The sequence below is a fragment of the Scyliorhinus torazame genome, chromosome 17, assembly GCF_047496885.1.
Source record: "Scyliorhinus torazame isolate Kashiwa2021f chromosome 17, sScyTor2.1, whole genome shotgun sequence".
Taxonomy (NCBI): domain Eukaryota; kingdom Metazoa; phylum Chordata; class Chondrichthyes; order Carcharhiniformes; family Scyliorhinidae; genus Scyliorhinus; species Scyliorhinus torazame.
In genome coordinates, this window is record NC_092723.1 from 72,988,366 (window position 1) to 73,001,995 (window position 13,630).

At 48.3% G+C, this 13,630-nt stretch overlaps 1 long non-coding RNA gene across 1 annotated transcript in view; it reads left to right on the forward strand.

Annotated features, from left to right (window-relative positions):
- Positions 1–10,472, forward strand: part of LOC140393947 (uncharacterized) — a 99,844-nt gene extending 89,372 nt beyond the window's left edge. Inside the window, exon 4 of the long non-coding RNA XR_011935789.1 lies at positions 8,962–10,472. This is a non-coding gene — a long non-coding RNA (uncharacterized lncRNA). The remainder of the gene's footprint in view (positions 1–8,961) is intronic.
- The last annotated feature ends 3,158 nt before the right edge of the window (positions 10,473–13,630 follow it).

Genomic DNA, 13,630 nt, shown 5'->3' on the forward strand with positions numbered 1-13,630 from the left:
CTTGCAGGAGTACTGCTGACAGGGTTCAGTCGGTGGTTGCTACTTCGATGGCATAGGGCAGGTCTGGGTCTGGAACTTGTAAAGCAGGGGCTGTGCCTAGGGCATGTTTTAAATCGTCAATGGCGTCTGTGTGCTGCGGAAGCCATTCCCATGGGGCGTTATGTAGCCATCTGGGATGGCCACTTCCAACTAGGTACAGAGGAACTCGCAAAGACTGGCGGGTAAAATGGACAAGCCAAGAATCAGGCAGACTCAGAGCCTGAAATGCATATTTGTCAGCAAAGTCCAGACGGTATCGAAATTCCATCCCATTAGCATGTTAATCAGGCCGATTAGCATTTGACGGCCCGTCTTCACGAAAACATAGGACTGGTACTCCAGCAACCAGGACAGTCCCAGATATTTGGGCGCCACTCCCTGTTCAAGGGAAACGCAAACAACGGGGTCCGTGACCGCTTGGGACATGCCCAGCCATGCAGATCCCTGCTCACGTATTGGCTAAGGAATCGAACAGAGTGTTCAGGGATCACCCAATTAGTAAGGCCCAAATCGAATGACCGCCCAAAAGAGTGTGAGTATAAGAAGAGTTTGCCATATGTTCGCTCTCTTTTGGCTCTGGTACCCCGGTCACGGTCATCGCCAATCGTAGCAACACCAGACGCGTGTCCCAGTTCAATGCCCGCTACCAGACGGATGAGCCCAGCTGAGCAGCAGTTACTCCTTCAAACCCGATAGATCCAGAATTGAACAGCGGCCACTGTTTTCTGACCCAAGCCGGATGCCCGAAGTTAAGTACAGGTTGTCTTAGTTGATAGGTGTAGTTAACTAGAGTGTTTATGTTGCATGACTAATTGTGTGCAAATAAAGTACCCTTGACCTTGAATTATCTAACTGGTGTTTGGCTCTTTGATCGCTAGCCGGTTGAATCTTGTGGTGGTATCATTCGATACCTGGCGACTTTAAGCATTCGGACATAGATAGCAGAGAAAGAAAGGCAAATTCACTGATTGCCCTAATAGGAACAGAGCCACAGAAAACCAAGTAGAAAAAGAATCGGCAACAGTTATTGGCGACTCCGCCGGGACTCGACCCAGAAGTGACCGTGTCACTCCGAGAGAACCCACAAAAGCATTTGAATTAGAATCCAAATTGGCAAAGTAAAAGAAACCACAAGCAAAACCAGTATCAAAGAACAAAAACAAAGAAATGTACAGCACAGGAACAGGCCCTTCGGCCCTCCAAGCCCGTGCCGACCATGCTGCCCGACTAAACTACAATCTTCTACACTTCCTGGGTCCGTATCCCTCTATTCCCATCCTATTCATGTATTTGTCAAGATGCCCCTTAAATGTCACTATCGTCCCTGCTTCCACCACCTCCTCCGGTAGCGAGTTCCAGGCACCCACTACCCTCTGCGTAAAAAACTTGCCTCGTACATCTACTCTAAACCTTTCCCCTCTCACCTTAAACCTATGCCCCCTAGTAATTGACCCCTCTACCCTGGGGAAAAGCCTCTGACTATCCACTCTGTCTATGCCCCTCATAATTTTGTAGACCTCTATCAGGTCTCCCCTCAACCTCCGTCGTTCCAGTGAGAACAAACCGAGTTTATTCAACCGCTCCTCATAGCTAATGCCCTCCATACCAGGCAACATTCTGGTAAATCTCTTCTGCACCCTCTCTAAACCCTCCACATCCTTCTGGTAGTGTGGTGACCGGAATTGAACACTATACTCCAAGTGTGGCCTAACTAAGGTTCTATACAGCTGCAACATGACTTGCCAATTCTTATACTCAATGCCCCGGCCAATGAAGGCAAGCATGCTGTATGCCTTCTTGACTACCTTCTCCACCTGTGTTGCCCCTTTCAATGACCTGTGGACCTGTACTCCTAGATCTCTTTGACTTTCAATACTCTTGAGGGTTCTACCATTCACTGTATATTCCCTACCTGCATTAGACCTTCCAAAATGCATTACCTCACATTTGTCCGGATTAAACTCCATCTGCCATCTCTCCGCCCAAGTCTCCAAACAATCTAAATCCTGCTGTATCCTCTGACAGTCCACATCTATCGATCAAACCTCCAGAATTCGGAAGTGTGTAATTTGCATGCGAACTAACAAAGGGATATGAGGTAAACTCGATAGACCGGAAAATAGCTTAAGCCGTACCCGCGTTTGCACCACTGCTTTATTCCCCCTTGTTCCAAATTTCCGGTAAGAGTCAGGAGTATTTGTAGGGATGGCCATGAAGGCAATGGAATGCCTTATGCATCCACAAGAGCCCGAGGTCGCAGCGACCAATAGATTAGAACAGTGTCCCGTATGGGAAGGAGAGATCAGGAAATACCTAAAGGGGAAAGGGTGGCCCCTATGGTCTGAGTTTTGCACGAATGAAGAGACAGATCCTGGCAGCATAGGACAGACTTGGTGGGACAGCCTGACAGAGATCCATAAGAAGAGTGTGACTAAGGTTCGTAAGCCGATGGCAATCATGTCCTGTCTGGCATAATTGCGAGGCACAGAGGAGGTCGTGAGGACGCTCCGTAAGCAGCTTGAGGAGGAGAAAGAGAAAAGTAGAGAGGGAGTTTTAAGTGAGTGCGAGAAATTAAATGTACAGCTCCGGGAGCAGTGAGCAGCGAAGGACAAGGAAATGGATGATGTCAAGAGGGCACATCAATCCTGTCTCGCCCACCTGAGCAGCTTCCAAATCCAATACGATAAGGCCAACCAGGACACACAACGTGCTGTAGTGGTAAGAGAGGAGACAGAGAATCAGGTACAGCAGTTAAACAAACAGTGCGAGGACCTAAAGGCAGTCCACCGAGCATTCCACAGTTCCACCACGGATCAGAGACAGAGTTCAGTGGACCATGCCAAATGCAGGCAGCAAATTGCAAGGTTGCAATCCCTGCTATCAGTTCAAAATGGGTTTAGAGACACCTTTGGCCCACAGCTAGACCAGGAAGATGGCCCCGATTGGCAGGAACTCAGTGAAACGGCCCAACGGTACGTAAGCGAGACCGAGAATCAAAATAGAGCCCCCAAGGCCCTGAAAAGAAAAGCACCCGCACCACCGACTGCACAGGCAGCACCCAACCCAATGAACCCCATCACCACGCAGCACAGGGTGACCACGGAAGACCAACCCGATTTTGTGTACACCACCCCATTATCGATCACCCAGTTACGAGATGCCCGCGAAAAGATAGATACTTTCCACCCCACATCGGACCCACATCACTTTTTCGAGTTAGTGAAACAACAAACCCTCATGTATGGTTTAGACGAGCCGGAGCAGGTCAAGCTCATAGTTGTGTGCTTGGACACCTCAGTTAGGTCAGCTCTTCCCGACCCACAAAATGTAGGAGGAGGTAGCCTCCACGAAATGAAAACGGCCATTTTAGACGCCATAGGATATAACAGAGGAGACCCGGTAGACGGACTCAACCGGTACAGGCAGAAAAAGGGAGAGCATCCAACAGCGTTTGCTGGACGCCTTTGGATCCATTTTACTGCAGTATTTGGTGAGTTAGCCCACGCCCATTTATCAGCAGACAATACGGCCAAATGGACCCACACAGAGACAGGACAGAAGGCATGCGCCAGTTATGACCCCTCAGACCCAGCACAAAATGAAGTGTGGGTTCTGAAACGATTGTCCAGAGCTTGGGAACAGTCCGTTCAGAAAAAGACAAGAGCATGAGAGAGTAGATGCCACAATGAATCCAGTAAGGGCACACCAAGACCCCGCATGGGTAAATGAAGGCAGAGGTACAGCGCAGCACCCCAAGACACAGGAATGCTATAATTGTGGACATGAAGGTCATTACGCCTGAGAATGCAATGTCCCCCTGAAGTAGCAAAGGAATCAGCACCCAAACGCCCCCCCCCCCCCCCCCCCCCCCCCCCCCCCGCAGAAACAATACCCAACCCATTCACAGTGTTAGCGCCCAACCAGATAATTCGGTCACGAGTGGCACCGATTGACGATGTTCGGACTCCCCAACTTGGATCTGCGATACCCTTTGGGATAAGTCCGGAAGACTGGTAGTTGCAGGCACAGTCCGGGGACACCCTGTAGAGTTCCTTTGGGACACAGGAGGGTCCTGAACCACGTTAAACTCCTCCATCATGTTCCAAAAAGAGATATGGCGCACTACGGATACCATTACCCTTAGTGGCTTTACAGGTCACCTCCAACAGGGACGCATCACAGCCCCTGTGGACGTACAGCTCGGTAATATTAGGACAAAATATTCGGTTGTTTTAGTAGACTTGCCCCAGGCAGCAGAACACATTCTAGGTATCGATTTCATGAGTACACACAACTTTTCATTCGACCCAGTCAACCGATGCATATGGAAAATGGCCAGAGCAGCGCGAACCCCCGCCATGCTCACAGTAGGAGATTACGTCCATAGAATCAGTACAGTATGAGAGTACTGGGTTTGATCCACAAACCATTATCACAGACAAAGCGGTTAGAGAGGTCTTGAAAAGACACAAGGCAGCATTTGCCCAGCACAAGCACGACTGCGACAAATTCCTAGGTGTAGTAAACATTACAGGTCCCAATCCCAAGCCCCAGAAACAGTACGGCTTCCCCAGCAAGCCGAGGGAGAGATAGCCAAGGTACTTCAATTTATTGAATCAAGGAGTGATTCGACCCGTTGCATTGACAAATAGGGCCCCGATTTGGCCAGTAAGAAAACTCGATGGATCATGGCAACTGACCATCGACTACAGAGGATTGAACAAAGTAACTCCCCCATTGCCACAAGTCCTGAGACCATGTTGAGACAGGGACTCCAGCCGAAATTGTGTTCGGTATTAGATATCAGTAATGGCTTTAGGTCCATACCACTGGACAAAGCATGCCAGTATAAATTTGCATTTACCTTCCAGGGACAGCAGTACATGTGGCCGTGCCTTCCACAAGGCTTCCACAACTCCCCCTCCATTTTTCACAGACAATTGGCAAATGGATTATCTAAGTTTTCCCGCCCTGAATGCCTTGTTCAGTATGTGGACGACTGGCTCCTACAGACTGACACCAAGGAAGAGCACATCTCGCTTCTTTCTGAATTATTAGAACTCCTTACAACGATTGGATGCAAAATTAACCCCAAGAAAGCCCAAATCCTTAAGGAAAAGGTCATATATTTAGATACAGTCATCACGCATGGGAAGCGTGAAATAGAACTCAAACGCATTGATTCCATTGTAAATTTGCCCTTGCCCCAGAATGTTACAGCATTCCGTTCATTTTTAGGACTGGTTGGATGTTGTCGAAACCACATAGACGGATTCGCCACAAAGCAGCCCCACTTTCCGAGCTACTAAAGAAACAGGCCCCATGGAAATGGCTTCCACAGCACACGGATGCCGTGGATGCATTGAAACGTGCCCTGAGCACAGCCCCCACTTTGCAAGCTCCAGATCCCCACTCCCCATACGCGATAGAGGTGGCGACCACAGATCGCACCCTTTCGGCCGTTCACCTGCAGGAAAAGCACGATCGTCTAGGACCTGTAGCCTATGCCTCGCTAGTCATAGATCCGGTCAAACAAGGATTTTCAGCCTGCTAGAGGCACCTATTTGCAGTTTTCTGGGTGGCACAGTACTTCTCGTACATAACCGGACTCAACCCCATAACCATTTTGACCGAGCACACCCCGACACAGCTTTTATTGGACGGCAGACTAAAGGGCGGCACAGTAAGCCAAATTCGAGCAGCGCGATGAACCCTACTCCTACAGGGACGCGACATCACTGTAAAACAGACAAAAACACACACATTTCTAGCCGATAATATGGATTATTCAGGGACCCCACACGAGTGCGAGATCATAGCCCCAAAGCACACCACAGACTCTTTGTTCCCAAGTCGGTACCAAGAAAGACAGATATCGGCCCCCAGCCCACAGACAAAGCACTGAGAATTTATGTAGATGGCACCTCCACAGTCCTTGAGGGAAAAAGGATAACAGGCTGTGGCATTTATGTAGAGGACGCGCAGGGACATTTAGGTTCACAGGCAGTCAAGTTAGCGGCCATTGCTTACATTGTCCAGCACCCCGATTCATTCCCGACCCCTGCAGACATATGTCTGACAGTTTGTACGTCTGCAACAGCCTAACGGAATTCCTATCCCTGTGGGAATCGAGAGGATTCATTTCCGCGGACGGAAAACCTCTACCCTTAGCCCCACTGCTCAAATATATCCTTCACACAGCTAAAGGCAGAAAATACGGCTTCATCAAGGAAAGAAGCCACCATCGTTTCTCCCCGCCCGGTAATGTGAAAGCTGACGCCTAGTGAAGGCAGGCTCACGACATGGCCGCTTTTGGCCCCCCCCCTCCCCTTCCCCGGAGTGCGCCCCGGGTCTCACAGACCAACATCCATGACCTAGTCCAGGCACAGAAAGAAGACGAAGCGTTAAAGGAGATTTTAAAAGCCCCCAAAGAAAAATTTAGAAATTCTTTAATAGTCCATGAGGGAATCGTTTTAAAGGATGGAATTTATGTAGTCCCCACCCAGGACAGGAATGAAATAATTTGTAAGTTCCATGACGGACATGGTCACCAAGGGATTGAATCCACCCTTGCCCACCTCAGACCCCTTTGCTGGTGGCCTGATTTGAAAACCGACGTGTCCCATTACGTCAAAAACTGTTTAGTTTGCGCTCAAAACAACCCCGATAGGTATGTGAAAAAAGTCCAGCTATGATACACCCGCCCTGTAAACGGCCCGTGGACAAACCTCCAATTGGATTATATTGGTCCCCTCCCCCCCTGCAGAAATGGTTACAAGTATGTGTTAGTGATAATAGACACATTTACGAAATGGGTCGAAGTGTTCCCATTGAGAACAAACACAGCCAAGGCCACGACAAAGATCTTAACAGAAGATTTTTATAAGATGGGGACTCCCCCGTAGTATTGAGTCGGACCAAGGTTCCCAATTTACGGGAAGGATCATGAAAAATGTAATGACAATATTTGGAAAAAGTTCCACATTGCCTATCACCCGCAAGATTGTGGAGCGCATGAATCGGACACTAAAGACCACCCTTAGCAAAATGGTGCAACAGCACAATACAGCACGGGACACAGTGCTCCCATTCACACTGATGTTTATTAGGAACACAGTTCGCAACAGGATATACCCCCCCATGCCCTCATGACCGAACGATCCATGAACGGTACCGAGTACTTATTTGGACTTGATTTGGCCAGCCCTGCAGTCACCGCCCGGACCCATGAGAAAGCAGTCCAGCACATGGTAGAGAATATTAAAGCAGCACAGCTCGCTGCAGCTGTTCGACTCGGCGCTAAACGAAAGCAGAGTAAGGCCTGCTTTGATAAAACAGTACACCTCACAGAGTATACAGTCGGACAGCAAGTAATGATCACCTTATACAACCCCAGCTCATTCCTCTCCCCTAAATTTGCATGACCCTACTCAATCTCGGACAAAGTAAGCCCCTCAGTTTATAAAATCAGATATCCGAACGGAAAATCAGGATGGTTCCATGTAAACCATCTTAAGGTTTATGGAACGCAGTGCAGCCACTCGCATCACCTCTCATTGGCGATGGCGGACAATGAGGACCTGCCCACTGACAACCCGAGTTCCCCCTCCCCAGCAGCAGCAGGCCCCTTGACCACGCCCCTAGAATCAAATTTCACCCTGATGCTTGATTCGGCTACGAGCGACAGCGCTACTGAAGCCCCTGAGAGACCCGAACAGAGATCCCACGAAACAGGCCCCAGTAACTACAGGCCCAGAGACCCGACCACAAAACGCTCAGCCTCTTTGAAACAATATATTTGCCCACACCGGAACCTGACCCACCACCCGACGATAGCGACACCCCCCTTGCAACCTCCCTACGGACCATGAAGCACTGGCACTGCGACAATTCCTGTCTTTTGACGAGAAATGATGAAATGGGCCCCACATCGGCACACGCCACGTTAGCATGCAAACTCCAGGAAAGAGTTTGGCACTCGGGAGATGGAGACAGCTACGAGTCTGACTCCCACCATGGTAACCCCTTTGCAAATCTTTTTGACATGGAATCTTGAGGTCTCATTGTCCGCCATCGGGTCCAGATGATGAGAATCAGGACCCGATGGAGATTTACGGTGTCCTGTACCCTGATGGAGCCTGCCCACTTTTCTTTCTTTAATTTGTTATTTGTAAATTTTGAATGTTTGTTCTTCGTGCGACTATTTGTGTCGATCTCACTGAATTTCTTGATACAGTTTATTCTTTCGGCCTCACACCAAAATTCTTGATGCAGCCATAATTACTCGTCTGATGCCACATGGCAGTTAGTGAAACAGGTTTGTCTGGAGCCCATATAGTTACAAATTCTTACCGCTCTTGGAAGGTCACTCAGGCAGTGGAGTAACGGCACTGGTCCCCGCCCTGCCTGGGGACCTCCTATACATCTGGTCAGCCAAGCTCGGGTAGTGGAGCAACGGCACTGATCACCGCCCTACCCGGGGATCTCACCCATTCTTGCCCTGCCGCGGATCATACGCACCACCCCATTTGGATGCTTGTTTTTGAAACTTTTTTTTTGTTCTTTTCTAGTCCTGTGGTTTAAAGAATGCTCTTTGCCACAACCTTTGCCCTTCCCGGCAACCCTTCGGTGGCTATTCCCCCACATACTATTTACATGTAAGAAACACTTCGTTGGAAAAACAAGTTTGCAGAGGACGGAGAAATTGTCTGCCCACTCAGCTTATCGACCACAGGCTGCGAGAGTGCTCGCACTGTGACACAGAACTTTTTGGGATGTCTTGTCTCCGCAAATGGTTGTTAATAAAAAGAGGGAGTCACATATGGCGACGATTATAATGGGAAAATTGATGTTAAGGAAACAGACGGACATACGAGATGTTAAACAACACGATTATAACAGATACTATGCTTGTGCCCCCAGGAAGATATGAAGATACTCGACGGCGAAGGAAAAGCGAATAAGATGAAGACAACCCTGATGATCGGCATCATGATCGTTGCTGGAACAGCCCAGCTGCGCGCGTTACCTACCTCTACCCTGCTCATCACACAGGCCCCGAACACGACACCCCCAGCCCGGACACGACACCGCACACAGACCCAGTCACTGATACCCCCAAATGGTGTGAGAACCTCGTCAAGTGGTATTCACTGTCCTACACAGTGGAAGCATTACTAGTGATAACAATATTGTACAGCGTCAATCAGACAATTAGATTGCGGAAGTGAAGAAGGCGAGCCTCCCACCCTCCAGTATACACATTTAGAGCTCCTTTCCTCGGACTCCAGCAAACCCTACACTTTTTCTGAACCTCGCTCTTTAATAAATTCCATGGTTGTTGTTTCGTTAATAAAGTTTATTTTCTGTGTATGAATGTCAGTGATAGGAAGAAATGTGATGCTGCTATCAGATTTTTTTGTATTGTAATACAAGTTCTTTGATTGTTAAATAGCAGCATGAGTGCAGTCTAGTTAGAGACAGTTAGAGGTTCCCCTTTTTCGGAATGTTAAATGGCCCCTCAAAATTTTAGACACGCGTTGTTTAGGGAAATTAGGTAAATATTTTTGGACCCATAGGACAGGGTAGAGTAGAACCTGTCCTTGGTTAACAGTACCCGGCATCTCAAGAGAACACAGAAGACCCAGTATTGTGATCCTTCACGCTTCGCGTTGTGGATCAAGAGGACGGAGTGTAGCCATCTGGGATGGCCACTTCCAACTAGGTACAGAGGAACTCACAAAGACTGGCGGGTAAAATGGACAAGCCAAGAATCAGGCAGGCTCAGAGCCTGAAATGCATATTTGTCAGCAAAGTCCAGACGGTATCGAAACTCCGTCCCATTAGCATGTCAATCAGGCCGATTAGCATTTGATGGCCCGTCTTCACCAAAACAAAGGACTGGTACTCCAGCAACGGGACAGTCCCAGACATTTCGGCGCCACTCCCTGTTCAAGGGAAATGCAAATAATGGGGTGAGTGACCATTTGGGACACGCCCAGTCATCCAGATCCCCGCCCACTTATTGGCTAAGGAATCGAACACAGTGATCAGGGATCACCCAATTAGTAAGGCCCAAATCGAAAGATTGCCCAAAAGAGCGCGAAAACCCCCTGAGTATAAGAAGAGTTCGCTATATGCTCACTCTCTTTTGGCCTTGGTACCCCGGTCACGGTCATCGCCAATCGTAGCAACACCAGAAGCGAGTCAAAGTTCAATGCCTGCTACCAGACGGATGAGCCCAGCTGAGCGGCAGTTACTCCTTTGAACCAGAGAGATTCAGAATTGAACAGCGGCCACTGTTTTCTGACCTAAGCCGGGTGCCCGAAGTTAAGTACAGGTTGTCTTAGTTGATAGGTGTAGTTAACTAGTAGTGTTTATGTTGCATGACTAATTGTGTGTAAATAAAGTACCCTTGACCTTGAACTAACTAACTGGTGTTTGGCTCTTTGATCGATAGCCGGTTGAAACTTGTGGTGGTATCATTCGATACCTGCCAACTCTAAGCATTTGGACATAGATAGCATAGAAAGATAGGAAAATTCACAGTTTGCCCTAATTGGAACAGAGCCCCAGAAAACCAAGTAGAAAAAGAATCGGCAACAGTTCTTTTTAAGGAGCTCTGAGAGTGGGGCTGCTTTGGTGGCAAAACCATCCAAATAATTTCTGCAATATCCTACCAAACCTAGGAATGACCGGAGTGCAGTGACGTTTTGGGGCAGGGGCAATTTACCGATGGATTCGATCCGTTTTTGCTCAATTTCTCTCTTCCCGTGGGTGATGGTGGTGCCTAAATAAAGAACCTTTTCCTTTAAAATCTGGGCCTTTTTGGGGTTTACCTTACATCCGATTGATTGCAGTAGGCCTAGTAATTCAGATAAGAGCTACGTGTTCCTCTTTTGTGTCCGTTTGCACGAGCAGATAGTCTACATATTGTATTAGGCATTCGGGTCTGGAAAATTTAGAAAGTCCGTTGGCCAATGGTCGGTGAAAAATGTAGGGGGAGTTATGGAATCCTTGTGGGAGGCATGTCCATGTGTACTGCTGCCCTTGAAACATAAATGCGAATTTATACTGGCAGGCCCTGTCTAACGGGATGGACCAAAAGCCATTGCTGATGTCCAGCACTGAAATATTTTGCCTTTACTCCCTGTTTGAGCATGGTCGCTGCTAAAGGGGTTACCTTATTAAGTTCTCGGCAGTCAATCGTTAGTCACCATGAACCATCGGGCATTTTTACGGGCCAAATTGGGGCATTATTTGTGGACACTACGGGTCGAATAACTCCTTGGTCTAACAAACTGTTAATAACCTTTGAAATCTCACCCTCGACTTGCTGTGGGAAACCGTATTGCTTTTGCGACTTTGGATCGGGACCTGAAATATTCACTGTACCTGGAACCTGCCCACAATTGTGTTTGTGTTGTGCGAACGAAGCTTTGTGATTCCTGAGGACCTCTCTAATCGTCTGGTCTGCACTAATTGTTTGCGGATTAAATCAATAGTCCCCTACTGTGAGCGTAGCGGAAGCCCTAGCTGTTTTAGCCATTCGCCAGACACATTGTTTACTGGGTCAAATGAAAGGTTATGGAAATTCATAAAATCAATGCCTAAGATGTGCTCTGTGGTTTGGGGTGAGTCAACCAAAACAACGGGGAATTTGCTGCTAATTTCCTATCTGGATGGGTATGGGAGCTGTGATATATCCTTGTTGCATGTGGCCTGTGAATCCACTCAGGGTGATGGTGTCTGTGGTGAGCCATTTGTCCTGTTGAAACATGGTGGAGGAGTTCAAAATGGTGCGGGATCCTCCTGTGTCCCAAAGAAAATCGACTATGTCCCTGGACTGTGCCTGTAACTACTGGTCTGCCTGATTTGTCTCAGTGTGTGGCACAGACCCAAGTTGGGGTGTCCGAACACCGTCAATCTGTGGAGTTAAACGTCTGAACGGACGCTAACATAATGCATGGGCCTAACATTGTTCAGAGGTGGGGGTTTTGGTTGTTGGTATCGTTGATGGTTCGGGGGGTTTTGTTGGCAATCCCGGGTGCAATGTCCTACGTGGCCACAATTGTAACAACCTCATGGTGTCTGTGCTCTGGGGAGCTGTTCCTCATGTTTACCCTCGTTTATCCATGCTGGGTCCTGGCTAGTCCTAACTATGCATGTTTGCTTCTATATCGTCCTGATCTGACCGTCGGTGTAGGGTTTGTCCCAGGCTCTAGAAAGTTGTTTAAGTACCCAAACCTCATTGTGTGTGTGGTCTGCGGGGTCGTAGTTTACACAAGCCTTTTGACCTGTGTCTGTGGCATGCGAGACTAAGGTGCGGGACCATTTAGTGGTGTCCTCATTTAGGTGTGCGCGGTTCAATTGTCCGTAGACTGCCATGAAATGAATCCATAGACGACGTGATTTAAAACCTCGACTGGATGTCCTTTGTTATACCCGATGGCATCGAATATGGCTGTTCTCATTTCCTGTCGGGTTCCTCCTGCTACATTTTGGGGTTCTGGCAAAGCTGAGCTTACGGACTGGCTAAGGCTCATAACTATTAGCTTTACTTCCTCTCTCTTGTCTAGGTTGTACATAACCTTTTGTTGGCGCACCTCCTCAAAGAAGCTGTGCGGGTCTGCGGTGGGCTGGAATGGGCTAATTTTCGTGCAAGCTTCTTTTAATTGGGTTATGGATAGTTGGGTGGTGTAAACGATATCAGGCTCCTCCTGCGTTGTGGTAACCAGATTCATGGGGGTCGAATTGTGAGTGGGGCGTGTGCTGCTGTGCAGTCGGTGCTACGGGTGCTTTTCTTTTTGGGGAGTGGGGGGCTCGATTTTGATTTTCCGTGTCCTCTACGTATCTTTGGGCGCTTTTGTTTAACTCTTGCCAATCGGGAGCATCTTCCTCATCTAAATCATGCTCGAAAGTGTACCTGAAGCCATTCTGTACTGAGAGTGGTGACTGTAACTTTTCTATCTTCTGGCGGCATTTAGCATGGTCAACGGTACTCTGCCTCTGTTCCTTAGTGGAGTTGTGAAGCGCTCTCAAAGCTGCTTTTAAATCTGCTCATTTGCTAGTTAGCTGGGCGACCTGTTGTTCTGTTTCCTCTCTTACCAGGACTGCGTGCTGTGTATCTTGGTAGGCTTTATCATACTGGGTCTGGAAGCTACTAAGGTGAACTAGACAAGATTGATGTGCACATTTTACATCGGCCATTTCCTTATCCTTAGCTGCTAACTGTTCCCGGAGTTGCTCAATTATCTTCTCGCTTTTGTTACTGTTTCCCTTGTTCTTTTCTTTCTTCTCACTTAACTGCCTACAGAGTGTCTTCACGACCTCCTCTGTGCCTCGCAACTGTGCCAAACAGGACACTATTGCCATCGGCTTTCTGACTTACCCTACATTTTTCTCGTGGACCTCACTTAGGACAGACTTGGTGGGAGAACCTATGTTTCTTGGACCCGACTCAGCATTAGCGCAAAAATTCAACCAAAGGGGCCATCCTGTCCCCTTTAAGTATTTCCTTAACTCTTCCACCCATATGGGGCATTGCTCTGCTCTGTTGGTCGCTGCGACCTCGGGTTCCTGTGGATTCATC